Below are 24583 nucleotides of genomic sequence, written 5' to 3'. Positions count from 1 at the left end.
TTGTGCTGCGTGGCAAGTCTTCGTGTTCTCGTACCGGCCGTAGTGTTGGTGTTTGGAGACGCTATCCTGCTTGGGCATGGGCTCCTTGATAGACGTGGCTCGGGCGGCGAGCCTCGATCGAGATGAGGCCCTGTTGTGTGGCGACGGTGAGCGGCGCTAGTGGCGAGCTTAGTTGTGGTCCAGCGGCGTCTCCATGAACGGCCGCCGTGCTGGCCGTGCCATGGGTCTAGAACATGACAATCTAGATGTCTGGCATCGAGATCCGGAAGACATCTTCAGGGGCAGGCCTGTGCTCCAGCCCCCACCGATCCACGCATGCTGCTGAGAGAAACAAAGAAAGGATCAATATAAGCGGTGCTCACCCATGGATGTAGTGCAGGCCATCTTTCTCCTCTCCTTCACGTGTGTTCCTTGTAGATGGATTCTTGATCGAGGAGTGGTAGACGGATCTCGATCTACGGCAGGTCTCGTCTGCGTGCTCGCCGAGAGCCGAGGTGGACGTGGATGACGAGCAGGAGCACGCGACGCCGCTCTGCTCGGCGGCTGGACCAAGGTGGACGGCGATGGCGTAGCTGTCTTGCTGTTTAGCGTCGCCGGGCGTCGATGGAGTCGTGGTGGTTGGGCTTCGGGCTCCTTCCTCCGTCGGTGTGGAGCTCACGTCCACTGAGCTGTGGGGCTAGCTCAACGCAACCCCACCTGTCAGCTTGAAATCTTCTACTCTTGTCCAGGGCATAGTTAGCACACCAGCGGCTGACAAGCGGACCCAGCCTTGTTGACGTCCGTCGTCTCTTATACGCGTATACACGGCGTACGTGTAGTTTGGAGACAGGATAAGAGCATGCGTGCGATACGACGACACCATGCGTGCTGGCTGCCACGTAGGGGAACTACCAATTGTTTCATCTTGTGCACAAATTATCTATGCGTTGACTGCAGAACAAGTATGCACAAAGTTGCATGTACACCCTAATTGACTTGTCACGTACATACGTAAATGCCCGTGCCACATGCTAGCATGTTCCTTTTTTCTTCCTTGAGCACACATGATCCATATTAACATATAGCTCATATGGCACAAAATCTCGTCAAACACCGCAGTCGGAGATGAAAACTTCAAACTTAAGCCAGCACTCATCAACATGCATGGTGCAAGCTAGTCCGTTCTGCGGCAAAATGAATGAGGATGCCAATGCCCATATGCAGCACATTTACCATAAGAGGTGTGTCCCTTGATGCTGTTCGTCTTCTGTTATTCCTATTTTCATTACTACGGAAGGCGAAGCAATGGTTCTCTGCCGTCGACCCTTGGGAAAAATGCTCCAATGCATTTCTTGCAAAATTCTTTCCGGTAGGCAAAATAAATATCCTCCGAAATAAGATTTCCAGCTTCCAGCAAAACAATGACGAGTCCATCGCGGAGGCTTGGGAAGGCTTCCAACTATACATTACTGCTTGTCCACACCACGGCATGCAGAATTGGTTCCTAATTCAGACCTTCATGGCTCAAGCGTTCCGCATGTGAGCATATTGTGCTGCGGCTGGAGGGGCATTCTTTTCACTGGAAGTTGGCTCCTCCCAACATCTTGTGGAGAAAATGGCCGCAAATCAAGGATGGAGCGACGAACGTGCTCCAATGCGTTCTCGTGGAGTCCATCAAGTTGATGGAATGGACATGTTGGTGGCAAAATGGATCTTCTCATGAAGAAATTGGAGGCCCCAGCACACGAGACAGCTCAAGCCATGGACGCTCGCATGACCTGCGAGGTTTGTGGAAATTCAGGCCATTCAGGAAACAATTGTCCGGAAACCCGTGAACATACATGCTACATCAAGAACAACGGGAGCAACAACAACAACAGATTCCACCCGAACAACTGCAACAACCAAGGGTGGAACTCAAAGCCAAACCTCACCTTCGATCGACCCCAGGGAGGTAAAAATTTCAATAATAATGGCAATAATTTCAGCAATCAGCCTTCCATCAAAGACCTTGTGCTAGGCCAAGTTAAAATCAATGAAAATATTAGTAAAAAGTTCCAAACAATCGATAAAATTTTGGAAAGCATAGATTCAAAGATGGAATCTTTCCCTTCTACCATGAAAAATCAATTGAGCTTTAATAAAATGATAGAAACCCATGTAGCTCAGCTTGCTGCTTCTTTACCTTCAAATGAAACTCGGAGAATTCTGGGGCAACCCGAAAATTCTCCATGTAAAAAGATTAAAGAGGTAACCATGAGGGGAGGTAGGTCCACTCGAGACCCGCAATATCCGACCAATGCAGCAGGAAAGAACAAGGAAGTACAGGTAGAAGAAAGCGAAGACGAGGAGGAAACGGAAGAAAATCCTAAGGAGAACTCTCCTCAAAAGAACTAAGAAGCAAAGATCGGAAGCAAGACCGCTCCACATGAGTTCTACAACATGACGCTACTACCTTTCCCATGAAGAAACAGGAAACCCACCAAAGATGAACAATTTGTGAGGTTCATGGAGGTAATTAAAAATCTCTATGTGAATATTCCATTACTAGAAGCTAAGCAAGTTCTGACATATGCAAAGTACCTCAAAGACATCCTCAGCAACAAGTGTCCAATGCTGACAACTAAGATAGTAAAGCTAACAGAGGAATGTAGCGCAGCGATTCTAAATACTCTCCCAGAAAAGAAGAAAGACCCCGGATGTCCCTGTCAGGGATAGATCCCCTGGGTACCGCAAGAAAGCTACCCGAGAGCTAAAAGAAGTCTGATTCCTACTAGGATTCCGCTGTAATCCTATTAGGACTCATATGCTGTAATCCAATTGGGACTCCTACCTTGTAATCCTACTAGGAATCCCGCCCCCTGGGATATATAAAGGAGGGCAGAGGTACCTAGATAGGAAGGGCAACTAGAAGAGCAATTAGAGCCACCAAGAGGGAGAGATCCAACAGAGAGCCGCCAACTGGCAGCTCAACACCCAAGCGCAGGGCGCAATATTCAACACCCCCAAGCAGGACGTAGGGTATTACGCAACTCTAAGCGGCCCGAACCTGTCTAAATCTGTGTCTTGTGTTCTTGCGTTCACCTTCAAGTTCCAGATCTGGCGATCCCTCACCAAATAAACACCTACCTTAGGGTATCCCTAGGTAGGCCGACGGTAAAAACACCGACAGCTGGCGCCCACCGTGGGGCCGATCGTCGCGATCATTGGGCGAATTTGAAGGACCTCTTCATCAACATTAATCCACTCAAGGCGGCAGATTGCTACTTCATGCATATGCATCGGAGGATCGATTCATCGAGTTCGAGTTCGGATCCTTCAGCAAACGGCTACATTGACCCCGACTACTCGGCTTGACTTCACCTCGCGCTGCAGCGTTGATGCACCACGGCCGCCGACCTCAACGACCCGGTTCAACTTCGGCTTGTGCCGCAATGTCCGCGTGCAGCAGCGACGAGTTCGACTACTTCGACCTCGCGAGAAGGCTCGGCGGCCCGCCGACGACTACTTCGACTACTCGTCTCGACTAGAAACTAGTCGAGGGCGAGCCTCACAGCAACGACTACATCAACTACTCGTTTCGACTTGAAAACTAGTCAGAATCGACTCTGACTAGTCGAGCTTCATCAACAAACCGTCGCAGCTCCATCCACGAGCTCCACGGCTTCGTCGACATTCGTCCACGAATCAAGCTAAGTAACTTATACCTTTTCCGACTTGTTCTTCACAAGATCGGCTACCTTTTGGGGTATGCCTCTCGACGGGTATGAAACCCTCGGGGGCTACACCATGATCGGCTACCTGTCTGTGTACTACTCTCGATGGGCAATGAAACCCTCCAGAGCTACACTTCATCGACTGCTTATCCGTATACTACTCTCGATGGGCAATGAAACCCTCCAGAGCTACACTTTGTCGATTGCTTTTGTGCGCAGCGCATCCTATTTGTCGCATGGCGACTACTTTCCGCTCGTTGTCTCCTCTTAACGGTCGCTAATCTACTCGAGTAGCAAATGCCTTAATCCGTGAAACCTCGAGTCCCTAGTCATGATCTAAGCGACTCGTCCTGTATGAGCGAAGGCAGGAGACCTAGGCGACTCGTACATGATATGAGCGGAGGCCGTAAGACCTAAGTGACTCGTACATGCTATGGGCGAAGTCTAAACTGGGACCGAGTGAACGTAAAGGGTGGACTACACGGGAGATTTAAATGGCCTAAGAAAAAAAGAGCTCGACACAGCAAATTTCACACCGAATAAATTTTGGTGTCCTTTTCACATTATTACTGAGTACTACTCGGTATCTTTGCATTATGCTACATAATGTATGCATTGTCTTTTTTCAGATCGAGCTTCAGCAACAACTCTTCAGGCTGCAAGGTGTGCCATCACGGTTCCGCCAGTTCTCAGGCTCGGGGGCTGGACGATGCACACTACTCGACATGGCTCCTTCGGCTCTCCTGGCTCGTAAGCTCGGGGGCTGGACGCCACAAAACTACTCGAAGACGACTCATATGAAGACTGAGAGTGCAGAAGAAACCTTAAGTCACCACGCGGTTAAATAAACCAGCGGGAGGTGAAGAGTTTCACTGTGCAGAAGGTGAAGAGTAACACCAAAGCCACGATTCTTGGATCCTTTTTCCAAAGTTTAGATTTGGATTCAAGGCTCGGGGGCTGTGGGATACGTGGCATCGACTACTTATTTTTTTGAAAGTACTCGAAGAGTAAGCAAAGAAGACTCAAGACTAATTTGACCCTCAGCCTGATTCTTCGATTCAACCTAAGGCTCGGGGGCTACTCCATATGGAGTGCGATTATTCATCGCACCCCATACAAAAGAAGGAATTCGGGGCATGAGCACCTCATAGCTTCGATGCAGCTAAAAGAGTACTCGAAGAGGAATTTCAAGATGGAGCTTCGAAAGAAGTCGAAGACTGCTTCAGAAGTACTCGAAGAGCCTGCAGTACTCAGCTACAAAGAGCTCGGGGGCTTGTCAGGGATAGATCCCCTGGGTACCGCAAGAAAGCTATCCGAGAGCTAAAAGAAGTCTGATTCCTACTAGGATTCCGCTGTAATCCTATTAGGACTCATATGCTGTAATCCAATTGGGACTCCTACCTTGTAATCCTACTAGGAATCCCGCCCCCTGGGATATATAAAGGAGGGCAGGGGTACCTAGATAGGAAGGGCAACTAGAAGAGCAATTAGAGCCACCAAGAGGCAGAGATCCAACAGAGAGCCGCCTACTGGCAGCTCAACACCCAAGCGCAGGGCGCAATATTCAACACCCCCAAGCAGGACGTAGGGTATTACACAACTCTAAGCGGCCCGAACCTGTCTAAATCTGTGTCTTGTGTCCTTGCGTTCACCTTCAAGTTCCAGATCCGGCGATCCCTCACCAAATAAACACCTACCTTAGGGTATCCCTAGGTAGGCCGACGGTAAAAACACCGACAGTCCCACCATCTCATGCTCGATTGGACAAAACATTTTGATCACGCCTTATGTGACCTTGGAGACAGCATCAGCGTGATGCCCAAGGTAGTATTCGATAAACTGAATCATACTCTATTATCCCCTACGGCTATGTGTTTGCAGCTAGTGGACCAATCAGTTCGCTACCCAGCAGGTATAGCAGAAGATATCACGGCGAGAATCTGGAGTTTTCTCGTACCCGTTGAATTCATTGTCTTAGATATGGAAATTGCACAACAACACCTCTCATCCTCGGGTGACCATTCTTGAGCACTGCGAACGCAAACGTTGAAGTCCGGGCAGGAGAAATCAATTTGAGCATAAATGGAATGGAGAAGAAGTTTTCCTTCAAGCCAATAGTAGAAAAATGCTCAATGGTAAGAATACTTTATGGCAGGGGCAATATGCAGAAAATTGAGGTAACTCCTCCCAAACCAAAAACAACGCCGTGGTCATCCCAATGAAGAAGCACCAGGAGAACGAACAACATCGTCAGGCAATCCGAACCCCGAAAAAGAAATCAAATGGCATGCCCAAGACGACCGAGAAAATAGGGGCATAACAGAAGCCCTCTAAACCAAAGAAAGACGCCACACCAAAGAAGACAACTAGAGTTTGGCGCAAGAAAGAAAGAGCCTCGTCTGTGTCACCATTCCAGGACCGGACGACGTTAAATCAAGCAAAACAAACGCCGGAGAAGTCCAGCTCAAGGACTTAAAAATGCGAGCACTCGTCGTGAGGTAAACCGGTATGTATCACTCATATTTGATTCCTCAAATTTAAATTCTGCATCAGCATATTTAAATTTTGAAATTAGCAGCATGATTAGCTTAGAAAGAGAGAAAAGAAGAAAAAAATGGTGCTGGAGGGTTCGGCCGAACTGCATATTTTCGGCCGACCCTACCACCATGTGTTGAGTGCGTTTTTCTGCAGAGGGGACATAGCAATGTGCAGGAGACAAGGCTGATCAAAGTTCTGTGCAAAAGATGGTGATTACTGTTCGGCGATGCCCCCCACACTCCCACCATGATTCGGCCGAAGCACACTCTCCACCGTTCATGTCATCTCACCACCGAAAGCAGCACTACCACCTGCAACTCTATGCCATAGCTCAAGGACATCGATGAACGAGCACCATGGAGTTCGGCCGAAGCAATGATGTTCAGCTGAACCACCTCCTCCCTGTTCTGCTATAAATCAAAGAGCTCTCTGCCTCACTCTCGCACACCACAACTCGAGCAACCAAGTCCCAGCTCCAGAGCGCTCTTTCCCTTCGCTTTCTAAAACTTTTGAAGCTTTGCATTAGTAGTTCTTAGTTAAAGAAAATCTCAAAAATATTTTCAGTTTTAGTAGCTACCAAATAAAATTCTGCTGGTCGGAGGAAGGTTTATCAAGGTACTTCAAACCACTAATCGCTAATCACATTTTATCCTTGCATTGGTTTTCCGGGTATTCGCTAATATTTGCACGAACCATGTCGTGGGTATCAAAGATAAAGAGTGGTGCAAAGAAGGTGATGCACATCAGGTTCAAGAGGTGGTATGACAGCAGTTCGCAGATGCCAACACACGTCTCGGACAGCATGTCGGTAGACTCCATCGCGCTGCCAGGCCAAGGAGCAACATCAAGGAGAATCCAGGTCCTAACCGAAGAAGGACAAATTGTCCTGAGGACGGACCTGGAAAGGCAAGCTTTCACCATAATGAGGAACTCCTCACAAAAACCGGTATGGACAAACGAGTTTGGGTCTGTCTTCCACAACGTTGGCTGGTTGGAATTTTGGAGTATTGCAGAGCCAGGTTCGAAACTTCTCACTCTTGAATTTCTTAGCACACTTGAGGTTACAGACACCAGCATAAATTTTTGCATGTTTAATGAAGAGTTCTCCTCCACGTGGCGCACTCTTAGCAACGCACTGGGTTTTAATAAAAGATGCTCTCTAGATTCTTATGAATGTTTCCCCAACTTCGATACAAATAAATTTGGGAGAAAATTTCTAGCCAAGAAAGTAGTAGAGCACTACAAACTAATGACATTCATAACCACACCTTAAAGTTTATGCACCGCTGGTTGGCCATGACTTTGCACCCACATGCTGATTTGAGGCCTATTAGAACTGATGAGCTTTTGATCATGAACGCCATGGTAAAGAAAATTAAGTTTCCCCTGTAGAATCCATGGCGGAGCACTGGCGCTCCACTCCCACTCAAGTGGGCAGCATTGAGATGACTTCTTTAGTCACTAGAATTGCGCATGCTTTGGACATTCTTGATGGTGCCACAGTCACTTTTCTTGAAAAAAGAACGGCCTACAATTAGCGGGGAACACTTTGTTCGGGGCCACATGCTCCGCGTGGCGGCCGACGGTTCTTTGATCATGATTTACATTGGCTATATAACCGAAGTTGCGTTGCCATGCACGAGACTTGGGTTATATGCCGTATAAAGACTAACCCTTTCACTGGAAGAGGGGAGGCCTCCTCGTCCAGTAAGGAGAGAACCAGCTCGTCATAGTGTTTCAGGTGCAGGACCAACCACAAGGAGAGAACCAGCTCATCATAGTGTTTCAGGCGTAGGACCAACCATGAGGGCTAGGACCAGATGGATGGAGGAAACCGTAGGGCCATCTCATCCTAAACCTCCACCACCAGAAACGTCCGCGAGCTGCATCCCAAGAAGCATACTCCAAAGGATGGCCCACTGGGTTATATGGCTCAAGGTACGCCGAAGGGGCATATCATGGAGAACCTTCAGACCAGCAATTCGGTCCTGAACCGAGGAGGACACAGTCGGCACACTTCCCACAAAACTACTACGAGATTATTTCACATGTGGTGGAGACGGTGGATGACACCAACACAAGAGTTCAGCAGATTCAGACGACCCTCGACAAAAACACCAAGTTGATGACCAACTTCTTCGGCAGTTGGAACCCGTACACATAGTCGACCAAGTTTGGGGGGAGAGGCCTCCGCCAAGGTAAGTACCACAAATAACAATCCCGATGCAGCTCGTTATTTGTATAATTACTTAGTTAATTTATCTTCTATATAAAAAACAATTAAAAATTTGAAAATTTTGAAAATTCAAAAAAAATATTTGATTTGAAAAATAACTCCCAACTAGGACATGAATCTTGTTTATGCTCCTTTCTTTTGGAAACGATGAATAGGTGCTCTATTAATTTTCTGCAAGTACCTTGTTTACAACATGATACTCTACAAGTATTTGAATTACTGTAAGTGAAATATGAACCTGAAACTTTGTGGGAGCACATGTTAATACAAACCTAAGGTGTTCGAGGCATGATTTGGCTACATTTTGGTAGAGTTGCCTTATTGCTCTAGTAAGGTGAAAATCTCGGATGATTTATTTCAAAATTAAAAAGACATGTTGCTCAATGGTTATGAAATACCTACCAAGGCCAAATACTTTACATGATAAACCACCATAGAACCACTTAGTTTGGTAAATGAGCCAAGTCAAATGTTGAGTCCTTAAGAGGTATCCCTTCATGATCCCCGATCATTCGTGTTCACCATTCCACATCATCTACGCCATCAAATAAATTTCCATGGTCTTCATCCTACACTCCATAAAAATTCCATCAAAAATTCCCAGCAAGAAAGGACATGGACCATTAGTATTCAAAAAAATTATTGAAAAAAGAGAAAAAAAAGTAAAGGAAAAAAGAAAAGAAAGAGATGGTCCATGATCCAAGAAGGGAAACAAAATATCCACGAAAAATAAGGAGTCCAAAAGACCATTGTTCCATGTGTGAGTCCACCATCCCGTGATCACTTTCATCTTGATCCGAGTTTGAGTCGGCATACACCTCTAAAGAACCAATATTTGGCTTAGCAATATTTTGCAAACTAAGTGAGTCTCATACTACCTACCCAAGCTCCAGATAAGCCTTATAGCTGTAGGATGTTGAGGCTAAAAAAACCTTTGGAGAGGTTTATACACCACTTGAGCGTTTGAAAGTACCATATGAGGAACGTTGTTTTCAAAAAATTATCAAAAAACTCCAAGATAGGCTCCAAAACAAGTAGTGAGTGGGATGACACTAAGATAAACTGTTGTAGCCCCCAACCGCCCAAGGCAAGGTGAAACTATACGCCCCGTGTGTATTAAGGTATGAAATTCACAAAAGCCCGGAAGTTCAAATGAAAAAGAGTGTTGGGTTGTACACAGGTACCTGCAGAATGACAACATTGACACAATTCCTGATCCACCAAGCCTAAGTCTTAAGCTTTGCTCAGGGATGAGCAAAGGTTTAAGTTTGGGGGATTTGTTGCGGTCGTTATTGTGGTAGAACCGCCCGAATTAATCAGGCATAAGTGCGCTAACCATCACCATGGAGGCAATCTGGGCTAACACGCACTTAAAACGGAGTAAAACAATAGTCTGTCAGCTAACATCCCGATGCAAATCGAAACAATGCATACATACAACCCACACGAAGGTGAGCCCAGAGATTATAGCAATCCATAAATTTTACATCACAGAGTTCAACACGAATTATTAAATACAAACCAAGTTTGAGTTCATTCATTAAACAAGAACTTTCAGAGTTTAATAGTGCAGCAAAGAATAAATGATAGTTCTAACAACGATACAAGATGTCATGATAAAGCCCGTATATGACATCATTTAGTGTTATCATTGTTGGCAGGGAGCGCATCCCATTCCACCGACCAACCAGAAGGAATAGTACACGGCCAAGTCAAACTAGCAACCATGTCCTCAAAGGTCTCACATGAAAATAAAGCCACAAGCAAGGCTGAGTATACTAATACTCAGCAAGGCTTACCCGACTAGTGGTATATACTTAGCCGACTCCTGGACATGCAAGGCTTTCGGCTGAGGGTTGTTTCTGCCAAAAAGAATCTAAGAGTGAGTCCTTGCTTTCAAATTTTAGCATCAAGTTCTAGTTGATTAACCATTCTAGGTAAGCAACTATCCAAATCATGCATGGTGGAAAATAATTAACTGAGCATCCAACCATATTAATCATCATCATTGTTTCTTTTCTTACTCTACGCGGTAAAAGGGTTAAGCAGTCTCCATAGCCGCGAGAAATGGACGATTCGAATCAAATTTCTTAACCTTGCAAGGGAAACCTAAACCCACGTCATATGGTTACTCACAGAGTCACACGTGCAAATTTTTCCCTTTATTCCCGTTTCATGGAATAGGGCCACCATCCTCGTTTATTCCTATTTCATGGAATAGGGCCACCGTCCTTGAGTACAAAGGTCCACGAACCACGGAACGGCTCCGAGCCATGGCTGCTCTTGCACTCACCATGTGCCCATGGGAACGGCGTCAAGACGGTGGGAGGTATATCCATGCCCCGGTTCAATTAGGTACTTAATCTTTCCGATTACCATATTCTCGGCATGTGGTTAGTACGTTCAAAAACATAATCACCACTACCACACACCACGACCTTAGCATTTTCGCTAAATAGACGGGGCCTCGATCATCAACTGGAATATCATAATATAGCCCCATCCGTCGACCTTATGATTCCAACATAAGTAAAACAAGCAACTCCTGTATCTAGCGAGTGACAGGAAATCACTCGACTTTTACCGGAGTCCTATTAGCATGGCAATCTAGCGACCACCACAGACTAGTGTTCATATCATAGGTACTAGGATCATGCAACTGGGGTTTCAATCAACTCCTACAAACTTAATGCACAATACCATATATAAATAAAAATTGCATAAGTTTAGAAATAGGGGTTATGCTCCGGGGCTGCCTTCCTGAGCAAAGCTAGCCTTGGGCTCTTCCGAACTTTGGTTTGGGTCTTTGATGACTTCAGTTAGATTGATCCAAGCTTCGTGCTGCTCACTCTCGGGCTCCGGCACCAGCTCATAGGTTCCGCCGGCGAGAATCGTCGATTCTATATGAATGCATATGTATAAGTTATTTTAGTGGTACAAGATAAATAACTATTTCACTGTAAAGTTGTAATTCAACAAAAATCAAGTTAAGTTGTAAAGCACTTCATTTTCTTTTCCTTGGGCAGTCATTTATCGAGTGGTATCTTGATTAACTAACTTTATTAAGTAAGTGAGGGGTTTTGTCATTTTATAAATGGCCATTTTTTCAAGAGTAAGCATGAATTAAAAACAAAACAACTTCTAGAGATAGTTTCTAGTGTTGAGATTTTTATGGAGATGTCACACCCAATTTTGGAAAGGAACCAAATGCATCTCATATGTGCGCCAGGATCAAGTTCCACACATATGATAGACGATACAAGTGTATACTCGAAACAATATCATAATGAAATAGAGTATTATAGTACTTTATTACATGACCGAAAGTCTTAATCTTAAACGAATAAATAAATGTTTATAACTAGCAGCGGACTTCAACTTCATAGACAGATGACTGGGAGACATACGCCTATAACTCTTCAAAATCTTGTTCTGAGCAGCATAGATTTCAATAAAGCAAGCGTGAGTACACTTATGGTTGGTACTCAGCAAGTGGAGTAAATTATATGACATGCAAGGTCATAAACAAGGAATAGCTGACATGGTTTGACTGCTTAAGTATTTTTAGTTGACCAAATTTTATTTAGCAAGCATTAACTAAGTGTAAGTATATACCAACCCTTAAATAAATAAAAGAGATAGGATAACAACAATAAATAAAGACCCCAATGTAGATCATCTTTCAGTTTAATTATCATGTGAGGGTCCAAGCCGCTCTTAACCGTGAGCACGGTAGATATATCAGTTTTCATTCTGCAGAGGTTGTACACTTTACCCACAACTCGTGTTTCCCTTAACGCGCGGGTTTGCAAGGCCCTTAAACACTTTCGAGGTGAGTGGCAGGGATTCACTACGAGGCCTTTACAAAGATTCCTTAACTTATAATAATCCGCTAAGGTTTCAAGTCAAAGCGGTCATAACCCTCCCTAATGAGGACGTGCCTTAGACAAGGACCACATATCATAAAGCCTCAAGAGGACCGAGCTATACCCCGACGATGCAACCTCTCTTGCCCTTTCGGTAAGATTAGCATAAACTAAAGTTTCTAATTATTTAGCTAAGACCAGAGCCATGTAGTATTGTGGTTGCACTGTTTTCCTGGATTGTTCTCCATATTCCAATTAATGCAATGATCTTGAAGTTATTACCAATAAAGTATTTCAAAACATGAAGTAAAACAAGTGTAGCGTAGTTTTCAAGTTATCCAACTCAATTCTAAGTAAGAGCAACTAGCATAGTTAAATATAAATATAACAACCCAGGTTTAATCAAGGAATTTCAGAAGAAACCAGGCATATCTTTAGTTTAGGATTCATCATGTTATAGACACATGCATGCATATAAAGTAAAGTAGTATATTTAGAAGTTATTAGGACCGAAATATGATCAAGGGCCATTTGCCTTTGTCAAAGTGCTGCTACTGCTCACGGACATCTTCAAAGCCTTGCTCTTGCGGACCCTCGAACTGTGCAGCGTCTATCATAACACATAAGTACATACAAATAAACAAGTACAATAAATAAGAAACAGTTCACCAAATAATATAAACAAAGCAAAACAACATTATAAAGCTACTGCATACGTCGCAAGGGTCGTGTGAACTGCTGTGGACTGCAGGTTGATTTTGATAGAACTCAGGGGCTAAAGTGCAAAAGATCCTAGGGTTGACCGGTACAGGGTTATTTGACTCGGATTAGATTAAATCTAACCCGTCGGATCAGGATCCGACGGCTGCGCGGGGCTGGGGCGGCACAGGCGGCGGCGCTGGCGCCAGCGGTGACGGCTCAAGGCTGCGGTGATGAGGACATGATCGTATGGATACAAACATAATAAGAATATATTTGGGGAGAGACATGGATAATGAGTATGTGATATGCTTATGTACAACCATTCGTGCTAAAGACAAGGTGAGCTCGTTCCTATGTTATTTGTTTACTTATTTTGAGAATAGATTGCTACCTAAAAATATTATTATAATTAGGAATCATGGAGATAATGATGGAGTACTCAAAGATAGGCATGGAGGGGGAGAGGACCAGCAAGGGACGTCCAACCCAAGTTAGAGTCCTAAAAAATATCAAATTCGAGTCCACCTCGGATTCCAGAACCTTACTTCACCAAAACTGACGCCCTGGCCACATACGGAGTCAGATTTGGACATTCTATATATGGTTGGAACCAGAATTTATAGAGCTTACAATGGCACCGGTCCTACCTCAAAATTCCTTCTGAGTCAACAGAAATCATCGACACAAGTGGGCATCCAGAATCTGACAGGGTGCTGTGTCACCATCTTTTGGGCCGTTGGCCCGTGTACTGTGTTGAAGCCTATTAGGGTTGCGTCCAGGGGATTTACATGCCCCTAACTCCCTTTTATATAGTAACCTTCACTACTTTATTGTTAGGGGTTTTGCTTAGATTCAATCTGTCATCGAACATTGTCACCGTTCATCGGTTTGTGAGACTACACCTCGTAATCAAGTCTGTTTGATTGCATCTCCTGTTCTTACTTGTGTTCTTGATTGCGCTTGCAGGGATAAGCCTTCATGGCGAGGTCATTCGTGTGACACGGGTGATAACCAACAGAGCAATGATGTAGTGATTGCGAGGTTCTGTTCGTTCGGAGCCTTGGATCATCAACGTCGAGTTCTCCACCAATCAAGTTTACCGTACCTCTCGGAAGATCAGGATTCAACCTTCTATCAAATGGTATCAGTTATCAGGTTGCCCATAAGGTATTATTATGTGCCCTTTAGATTGATTTTTATTTCTCGTCCTAAAGTCCACAAAAAACCCTAAAAAGATTTGTTTCCCCATCTTACAACCATCGATTAGCCTTTGCGCTCTCATTTTCAGAGTCTGCATCACTGAATTTGTGCCCTAGTTATAGTTCTTTTTGCTGGTTTGGGTCGTATTTTTGGTTTAGTTTACATTTTGCATGGTCGTATCTTGTCCGTTTCAATCTCGTCGTCGCGTCCAGATTAGATTTATTTCTGTCCAGTTTGGTATTTTGATCATAACTCTGTCATATGAAATCGGATTTGAGTGTTCTTATACTCTATGGAAATCTTGTGAAATTATCTATAACTTTGTCAATAGTGAGATTGTCCAGAAAAATCGATATCAGGGAGTAATATGCATAGGAATAGAATCTGTTTGTGATCCAGAAATTGTTGAGCAGTCTGTATTTCGGGGCCTATATCTCTAGCTTCCTTATTTCAAAATAGGTTTTCCATATACTGAAATTGAAGAGACGAAGTAGATCTACAACTTTGGTATTATGCGTTTTGACATTTGAGGCCGTTAAGAAGGTCAGATAGTCTGTTGAACTTGAACCTGAAAATCTGTGTTATACAGACGAGGATTTTGTGATTGTCTTCAATTGTATCTTGTTCTTGCGGCACTTTTGAGAAAACAAAGATATTAAAAATAGGAAAGTGCAAAAAAAGAGCTGCACAAAAAAAAGAAGAAAAAAAATCAAAAGTGCTTGCATTCTTTGTGTCTCTTGTGATTCAGTGTATGACCTGCTAGCTTGAACTATTCTAGAAATACGTTTAGACCAGCAACTTTGACAAGTACTTGGGGCACTTATTCATCTTTGCTATCTGTTATCGAATTGTTTCCACCTTACCACTAAATTTGGCCTCCAAAAGGTCCACATATATAATCTTCTCTCGACTAGAACAGGTACTCCTTTGCAATCACACCCACGCTCTACGTGTTATCACTCCTGCCATCATGCGAGCGGCGGCAGACTCGCCGGACTTGGCCGAAAACAGCCGTCCAGGCTCGGTGTCACGCATCGGCTGCACAGGGAGAACGCGGGCGCTACGGGGAACGCATCTAGGGGCTCGGGTTGGTGAGACGGGGGCTGGAGAGGGGCGCACGGCGGCGGCGCACAACCGTGTAGCTTTGGGGAGGAATCACGCGTGCGGGAAGCCGGGGAAGAGGGGGAAAAGGGGCCGGCGATGCTCCTTACCGTAGCGCGGAGCTCCTAGGGCACTTGCTCGATGGCAAAAAGCAGCTGAGCGGCGGCGTATTGCGCGGTCGAGGTGCGGCGATGGCGGGCTTGCGCGGCTAGGGTTTACGAGGCGAGGGCAGCGGCTGCGGGTGCAGGGGACCGAGGGTGCCGGGCGGCGGCTTTATAGGGCGGCCGAGGGGGCCTCGACATGCAGGCTCGGGGCACCGCACGGGTGGAGGCAGCGTGCCGCGACCGGACTCGGGGTCGAGCCCGAGTTTGGCTCGAGGTCGGGGAACGACCCGACGGGCGGAGCCCGCCTGGCGGTGAGGGGGAGAGGGAGAGGAGAGCGCCGCGTTGGGCTGACTGGGCTGCGTGGGGGGGGATAATGGCTGGCTGGGCTGGGCCTTGTGGAAGGAAGGGGAGAGAGGGGAGAAAAAGAGAGAGTGGGCCAGCTGGGCTGAGGGGAGAAAAAAAAGGAAGGGGAGGAAAAGAAGGAAATGGGCCGGGCCAAAAGAGAAAGAGAGGGAGAAAAAGAAATGCATTCAAATGCATTTGAATTTGAATTTGAAATTTAAATACAAATGGAAGACAAGCAATAAAATAATGCAATGCGGCATGATATGCACAAGACCTATATTTCCTTTTATATCTTTTTATGGTTTAGTAAATTATTGTTAATTCACGGTAAATACTCTAAAATCAAAAGAATTTGAAATAAAACCTTATGGATCCTGAAGAAAATGTAGCAAAATTTATTTAGGTTCCTAATTTGAAAATTAGGATGTTACAAACCTACCCCCTTAAAAGGAATCTCGTCCTCGAGATTAGGCTGGGCTAGCAAAGAGCTGGGGAAATTATGCCTATAACTCGTCCTCTCGTTCCCATGTAGCCTCATCCTCTGCATGGTGACTCCATTGAACCTTACACATCTGAATCCTCTTACTCCGGTTGATTCTCTCCAATGTGTCCAGGATTTTAACTGGGTACTCTATGTATGTCAAATCATCCTGCATATTCAACTCCTCCAGTGGCAACTGTTCCTCTAGTACCCTCAAGCACTTTTTCAACTGTGATATGTGGAACACATTGTGCACATCTGACAGTCGCGCAGGTAGCTCTAGCTGGTAAGCTACCTCGCCTTTCCATTCCAAGATCTTGAACGGGCCAATGTAACGAGGTGACAACTTCCCTTTGACCTTGAATCTGCGCAAACCTCTGATAGGTGACACTTTCGGATACACAAATTCTCCTTCTTCATTAGTCAACTCCCATCGTCGAGTATCTGCATAACTTTTCTGCCTCGAATGAGCCACTTTTAGATTCTCACGGACAATCTATACCTGTCGTTCGGCCTCTTTAATGATCTCAGGCCCGAACAACTAGCTTTCACCTATCTCACTCCATTACAATGGTGTTCGGCACTTCCTGCCATACAATGCCTCAAACTGTGCCATCTTCAAACTAGCTTGATAACTGTTGTTGTAAGAGAACTCTGCAAATAGCAAACTCTTATCCCAACTGCCTCCGTGTTTTAGGGCGCAGGCCCTAAGCATATCCTCTAACACCTGATTTATCCTTTCTGTCTGCCCATCAGTTTGCGGATGGTAAGCGGAGCTGAAATTCAACTTTGTGTCCATTGACTCATGCAACTTCTGCCAAAATCGAGATGTGAACTGAGTACCTCTATCTAACACTATCTTCTTAGGTACCCCATGCAAACACACAATTTGGAAGATATATAACTCTGCTAATCGTGCCCTTGTGTAGGTTGTCTTCACCGGAATAAAGTGAGTGTCACACCTGATTTATAAGAACATAAATCGAGCAATCATATATGCGCCAGGATCAAGTCACGCATATATACAACAGATTATCAAGATATCACAACACATGTCTCGAATAAAAGCGTATAAATTATAAAATGAATATCTTTATTACAACTGAATCAAGAATCAGTTCAAGGAATGCGGAAGCGTAAAATGAATACAGGAAGAGCTGGGCGCCACAGGGACGTCGACTGGGAGACAAACGCCTAGAAGTCGTCGAAGCCGCTGACGTAGTCCTCCACGTTGCCGGGCACTGAGCAGCAGTCGAAGATATCCAAGAGAACAGAAGAGTAGAGAGACAAGTGTGAGTACAAACTAGTACTCAACAAGTATAACACAAACTATGAGGCTCTAGGCTAGCTGACTCAACTGCATTAGCTTTTAATCTTGGCAAATTTTATTAAAGCTAATTACTACAAGTGGATGAGTTACCATAACCCAAATTGCATAAGAAATTAATCAGTATTAATTAAGAACTACTGGGACCCATCCAAACCAAAACCACCCGGGGAATCTCCCTCGTCAAAGGTTGATAACCCCACTAATCAGACGGAGGATCTGGGCCGCTCATGACTGTGAGCACAGCTGATATATCAGTTTTACACTCTCGAGAGGTTGCACAACTTTACCCACAAGTCGTGGGCTACGCTAGTTGTTCATCACACTTCCTTAGGTGAGATGGCTAGCAAGCACAGTACGAGACCGTTACAAAGGACCACGTTGGTAAGGTGTAACCGCTAAGGATTCTGGATCAGCAACGATGGGGCCCACCTCCGGGGGTACAAGACACACAGCACAGACCAAGCCGGAGGAGCAGGGACCATTGAAGCTTACCACCCCTCTTGCCCACGCAGGTAAGTTACTCCCGAACCAACACGACCTAATTAGTAAGTCAAGACCGTCCCATTCCAGTCTTGTGGTTGCGCGGTTGTCCCAGGTTGTCGCTCTATGAACCGGTCCTTATGGAGAGTGGCCAACCAAGCACTAAGCACCGTGCTGGCCCCCTAAACCATGTTTCTAACAAAAACATCTTTTAAGGACGCACAAACCACTCAAGCACACAGCACAGAGGGCCGGCTCCAGGATTAAGTTGCATAAGACCATTAATCAAATTTAATTAAAAGGATCAAGATTTGTTATAGCGTAGCAACCTAGCACAACTAACCAAAATGCAACCCAAAGGATATATGTAAAGATATAAAGGTGGCTAGGAAGTCCTTATAGGTATACAGTATTAGAATGCAGGATGAAATTGTATTTAAAAAGTGATAGGAGGTTCATGTTATACTTGCCTTCCTCGTACTCTCCCGGCTGCTGCTCGAATTGCTCAGAAGATGGCGGCTCCTGGTACTGACCCAAAGGCTCCGCGTCTACTCACGATCATCAAGCATAGTCCACACATACACACATGCACGAACAATAGCAAGCTATAAGAAAACAGTACAACATTACATAGAAATAGCACACAAAACTAGTCTAAAGCTATTCTACGCGTTACAACGATCGCGTGGATATAAAGAACACCTAAAATGGAGCTAAAACGCGAAAACTACGCTTAAAACAAGATCCAGGGACTAAACCGTAAGAAAAACAGAACTTCCAGGGGTTCTGGGCAAAAACCAGGGGCCTAAACGTAATTAAAGCATAGACTCAGGGGCTAGCTCGTGAAAACAAGCGGCATGGACTGCGGGTATGAAAACTGGAAAGTCCAGGGGTCTAAACGAGTAAAACAGGACTAAAGCATAAATACTTTTGAACTAATGAGTACTGCGGGTTGATTTCCCTAAAGGATAGGGGCTCTTTAGCAAAAAACGACGGCTGAACCGGTAACTTCTGTTCTGGGCCCTTGGATTGTCATCTAACGGCTCGGATTAGATCTCTGACGCGAAGGGGTACGCGTGGTTTCCGTCCGTCCGATCGGGATCTAACGCGCCAGGGCCTATCATAATGGAAATCAAATCCCACTTGCCGGATCAGGGACGGACGGCTTAGATTCAAAGCAAGGGTGAACCGGTATCGTTGGTTTTGATCCACTAGATCTGGATCCAAGGGTCACGATCCAACGAGGCCCCGATCTAATCGCGAGCGCAGGACGCAGATCGGACGGCTCACGGCATTTGGGCGCGGAGGGGGCGGCGCTGGGTCGCCGGAGCTCAGCTCCCGCGGCGGCGCCTCGCCGGAGTTGGCCTATCTCGGTGCTCCGGGCTGGAATCTGGGCGGGAAAAAGGGCAGGGCGGCGCGGCTCAGCACGAGTAACCCACCTAGGGTTTCAGCCGGGCTCGTCGGGGTTCTGTGTGGCTAGTCCACAGGAGACGGCGGCAACAGAGCGCCGAGGATCGTCGCTCCGGTTGTAGAGAAGGCTACGGCCTGAGGAAACTAGCGCAATAGGACCAGGAGGCATGCGTGGTGCTCACCGAGGCGGAAAATTGGCCGGAGGCGTGGCGGAGGGCGATCGTCGACGATGGCGGCCGGCGGGGACGTTCGGTGCTCGTGGGGGTGGACGCCGGAGTGCTCCCTGGGCGCCCTGGCACCTCAGGTCGACGTGTGGTGCTCCTGCGAAGCCTACTGAGGGATTAGCGGGACCGGAGCGGCACCGGCGGTGAGCAATTACGGCGGCGGTAAACTCACCGCGGTGGCGTTCCAGGAGAAATCCAGGACCGAGAGCAGGCCGGAGTCGCGGGTGGAAGGCGTAGAAGATCCCGGGTGTTGAGGCGACGCTGATGCGGGGCTCGTGCGGCCCGTGGCGCGGTGGAACGGCGCGCCCACGGTGGTGCAGGGGAGATGCTGCGGCGGAGCAGCGTGGAGAGAGGTCCTAGGGTTTGGGAGCGCCACCAAGGGTAAAGTTGGGGACGCAAGGGAGTCCGGGGTCGCCAGATAAAGCCCGGCCGGGGTCTCATCGCGTGGGCCCAGGGGAGAGGAGCTCGCCGGAGTTTTCGGGGAGAAGTTGAGCGCCGGAGAAGAAAGGGGGAAGAGGGAAGGGGCGCTGGCGCGTGGGGCCACCTGGCCAGAGAGAAAGGAGGGGAGGAGAGCGTGGCTCGGGCTGGGGAAAGAAACGGCGCCGACACGCGGGCCCGGGGGACAGCGAGAGAAGGGGGAGGGAGGGGAGCGCACGGGGGCCGGCTGAGGGAGGAGTGGGCCGGGGCGCGGCCCACGCGGGGGAAAAGAGAGAGAGAGGTTGCTGGGCCTCGGGTGGCCCATGCGGAAGAGAGGGGAAAGGGGGCCCGAGGAGGAGGGGGAGACTGGGCTGGGCCAAGGTTGCTGGGTTGGGCTGCCTTCTTTTATCCTTTTTCCTTTTCTTCTTTTGTTTTTCTAACTCACTAACTCAAACAATTCTAATTGAATTCAAATACAATTTGAATTCAAACCTATACACTCAACACAAATAAAATAATGCTGCAGCATGAATGGACAAACACTTTAATCCTATGATAAATTTTATTTTCTTGCGTTATAAATTGCTTTAAATGCCACAAAAATTAAAGAAAAGCCTGGAAAATTTATTTAAGCCCAAATAAATTCATTAAAATTAAGGAAATTACCTTAGGGTGTTACAAACCTACCCCCTTACAGGAATCTCGTCCCGAGATTCGGATAGGCTAGCTAGCAAAGAGATCGGGATATGTCTTCCTCAGCTCGTCTTCTCGCTCCCAAGTAGCCTCATCCTCCGTGTGATGACTCCACTGAACACGGCACATCTTGATCTTCTTGTTTCTGGTAACTCTCTCAGACGTCTCCAGAATCTTCACCGGATGCTCGACATAGGTCAGATCCTCCTGCACATCTAACCCTTCTATCGGTGCTTGCTCTTCTGGCACTCTCAAGCACTTCTTCAGCTGAGACATGTGGAACACATCGTGCACTCCTGAGAGATTTGGAGGCAACTCCAAACGATACGCCACCTCACCTTTCCGTTCCAACACCTTGAACGGGCCAATGTATCGAGGGGCTAGCTTCCCTCTCACATTAAACCTGCGGATTCCTCTCATCGGCGAGACCTTCAGGTACACATGATCACCCAGTGCAAAGGTCAAATCCCGACGACGAACATCCGCGTAACTCTTCTGACGAGTCTGAGCGACTCTCAGATTCTCTCGCACCTGCTGCACCAGCTGTTCAGCCTCCTCAACAATATCCAGACCAAACACCTGCCTCTCGCCAATCTGATCCTAATACAGCGGAGTCCTGCACTTTCGACCATACAGGGCCTCGAAGGGTGATTTCTTCAGACTGGCCTGATAACTGTTGTTATAAGAAAACTCTGCATACGGCAAGCATTTATCCCAGCTGGTACCATACTGAATAGCACAGGCTCGAAGCATATCCTCCAACACTTGGTTGGTCCTTTCTGTCTGCCCATCTGTCTGAGGATGATAAGCAGTACTGAAGCGCAGCTTCGCATCCAACGAATCATGCAACTGCTCCCAGAACCGTGAAGTGAACTGAGATCCTCGATCAGATATGATCTTCTTTGGAACACCGTGCAGACAGACAATCCTGGAGATGTACAACTCTGTGAGTCTGGCGCCGGAGTAAGTAGTGTTCACCGGAATGAAGTGAGCGACCTTCGTCAACCGATCCACTACTACCCATATGGAGTTGTACCCTTTCTGAGTACGAGGCAAGCCAACAATGAAGTCCATAGTGATTTCTTCCCATTTCCACTCTGGAATCTTCAACGGCTGCAATAACCCTGCTGGCCTCTGATGCTCTGCCTTGACACGCTGACAAGTGTCGCAGATAGCTACGTACTCCGCAACGGAACGCTTCATCCCATACCACCAGAATCGTTCTTTCAGATCGTAATACATCTTCGTGCTGCCTGGATGGATAGAATATGCTGTATCATGAGACTCACTCAGAATCAGCTTCCTGAGATCTGCTACATCCGGCACACATATACGACCCTTGTACCACAAGGTACCCTGCTCATCCTCTCTGAAATGAGGAGCCTTGCCAATCTTGAGCAACTCACGAATCTCCTGCAGCTTCTGATCTTCCTTCTGATGCTGCCTGATCTCAGCCTCTAGAGTGGGTTCCACCTCGAACGACGTACCCGAGGTGTGATGCAAGAAACCCAGACTCAACTGCTCAAACTCCTCGCATAACTCCTGAGGCATTTGAAAAGCCACAGCCATGTTAACATAGCTCTTCCTACTCAGAGCGTCTGCTACAACATTGGCCTTGCCCGGATGATAGTGAATCTCCAGGTCATAATCCTTTACCAACTCTAGCCATCTTCTCTGTTGCAAGTTCAGCTCACTCTGAGTGAAAATATACTTGAGGCTCTTGTGATCGGTGTAAATATCACAACTCTGCCCAAACAAATAATGCCTCCATATCTTCAGAGCATGCACAACTGCGGCTAACTCCAGATCATGAGTGGGATAATTCAACTCGTGCCGGCGCAACTGCCGCGAAGCATAAGCTATCACTCTGCCCTCCTGCATCAGAACACAACCAAGACCATCCCTCGAAGCATCACAATACACTGTGAACCTCTTGCTCTGGTCTGGCAGAGTAAGGACTGGCGCCGTAGTCAACCTCTTCTTCAACTCCTCGAAGGCCTTCTGATGCTCATCAGTCCAAGAGAAACCCACGTCCTTCTCTAGCAAAGAAGTCAAAGGCTTCGCAATCTTGGAGAAATTCTCGATGAACCTCCGATAATAACCTGCTAAGCCCAGAAAGGAGCGGACTTCCTTCACTGTCTGCGGTACAACCCAGTCAAGCACATCCTTCACCTTTCCGGGGTCCACAGCAATACCTCCCTTGGAGATAACATGACCGAGGAATGGAACCTCGTCAATCTAGAACTCGCACTTGCTGAGCTTGGCATACAGCTTGTGCTCTCTGAGCCTCTGCAACACGAGCCTCAGATGTTTCTCATGCTCCGCTTCTGACTTGGAATATATCAGGATATCATCAATGAATATCACCACAAAGGTGTCTAGATAATCCATGAAAACCTTGTTCATCAGATGCATGAAGAAAGCCGGAGCATTGGTCAAGCCAAAGGACATGACCGTATACTCGTATAGCCCATACTTGCAAGTGAATGCCGTCTTCGGAATATCCTCAGAACGAATCCTCAGCTGATGATAACCCGAACGCAGATCAATCTTCGAGAATACACAAGCACCCTGAAGCTGATCAAAAAGATCCTCAATACGGGGCAATGGATGCTTGTTCTTGATAGTGACTGCATTCAGATCCCGATAATCGACGCACATCCTCTTCGCGCTATCCTTCTTCTCTACGAGCAATACAGGAAAATCCCAAGGAGAGAAACTGCGACGGATATAACCCTTAGCTAGCAACTCGTCGACAGTCTTCTTAACCTCCTCATGCTCGACGGGAGCCATACGATAGGGCCGCTTAGCAATAGGAGCTGTGCCAGGCAAGAGATCAATAGAAAACTCAATGTCGCAATCAGGCGGCATACCTGGCAAATCATCCGGAAAGACATCCGGGAATTCAGACACCACGCGAATACCATCCGTGGGTCTGGCCTCCATCTGATGAAGAAATCCAGAAGGCTCTGTGGCACCGATAGTAACCTCCTGACCACCCGGTGCTGACAGAAGAACAGTCCTCTGAGCACAATCTATCCAGACTCCCCAATTAGCAAGAGTCTCCATCCCGAGGATCACATCAATGCCCTTGGAGTCTAGCACCATCAGATTCGCACTAAAATCTACCCCCCTTATGGCCACACTGACTCTGGGACAGAAGACATGAGACCTCAACTGTCCTCCCGGTGAAGATACTAACATGCATCTCTTTAATGTGCTAGTAGGAATACCATGATGCTCAACAAAAGACTGGGTGATGAAAGAATGTGTAGCACCAGTATCAAAAAGCACGGTAGCAGGATGGGCATTAACCATGAACGTACCAATAACCACGTTAGGAGCCTCGGCCGCTGACTCGGCCGTCACGTGGTTCACCCTGCCCTGAGCTGGGCCTTGGGCTGAGCTGCACGCCCTTGCTGTCCTGCCTGCGCCTTCCGAGGGCAGACGTTGGCGTAGTGCCTCGGCTCGCCGCAGTGGAAGCACACTCACGGAAATGCAGTGGCCTGCTGCCCAGGAGGAGGAGTGGGCGCTCCCTGCCTCTGAGCTGGTGGAGCCGGAGGCGCTGGAAGCCTCTGACCCTGTCCCGCCTGCTGCTGCTGCTGAGGACGAGGGTGGAAACTGCTGCCGCTGCTGGTACTGCTGGGCGGCCTCTGCTGCTGCTGCTGAGGATGCTGATAGCGGGACGAGTGTTGCTGCCCGAAGAGGATGGAGCCATCTTCCTCTTCTTATCCTCAATCTCCCGGCGCTTGCGGTCGGTG

At 47.1% G+C, this 24583-nt stretch overlaps 1 long non-coding RNA gene and 1 other non-coding gene across 5 annotated transcripts; one reads left to right on the top strand and one right to left on the bottom strand.

Moving 5' to 3' along the window:
* Positions 1 to 1363: 1363 nt before the first annotated feature.
* LOC112878408 lies at positions 1364 to 1470 on the bottom strand. Its single transcript, XR_003225734.1, has one exon. It is a non-coding gene; the product is annotated as a small nucleolar RNA R71 (small nucleolar RNA).
* Positions 1471 to 6675: 5205 nt separating this feature from the next.
* LOC112873498 lies at positions 6676 to 14812 on the top strand. Of its 4 annotated transcripts, none has more exons than XR_003224757.1 (3): positions 6676 to 6848; positions 6946 to 8431; positions 14004 to 14812. It is a non-coding gene; the product is annotated as an uncharacterized LOC112873498 (long non-coding RNA). The 4 variants fall into 4 exon arrangements; XR_003224758.1 differs by having other exon boundaries at positions 6946 to 10351; XR_003224756.1 differs by lacking the exon at positions 14004 to 14812 and adding an exon at positions 10131 to 11484.
* The last annotated feature ends 9771 nt before the right edge of the window (positions 14813 to 24583 follow it).

This window comes from Panicum hallii, chromosome 9 (genome assembly GCF_002211085.1).
Source record: "Panicum hallii strain FIL2 chromosome 9, PHallii_v3.1, whole genome shotgun sequence".
Taxonomy (NCBI): Eukaryota; Viridiplantae; Streptophyta; class Magnoliopsida; order Poales; family Poaceae; genus Panicum; species Panicum hallii.
This window is presented reverse-complemented; position numbering and strand designations above follow the sequence as displayed.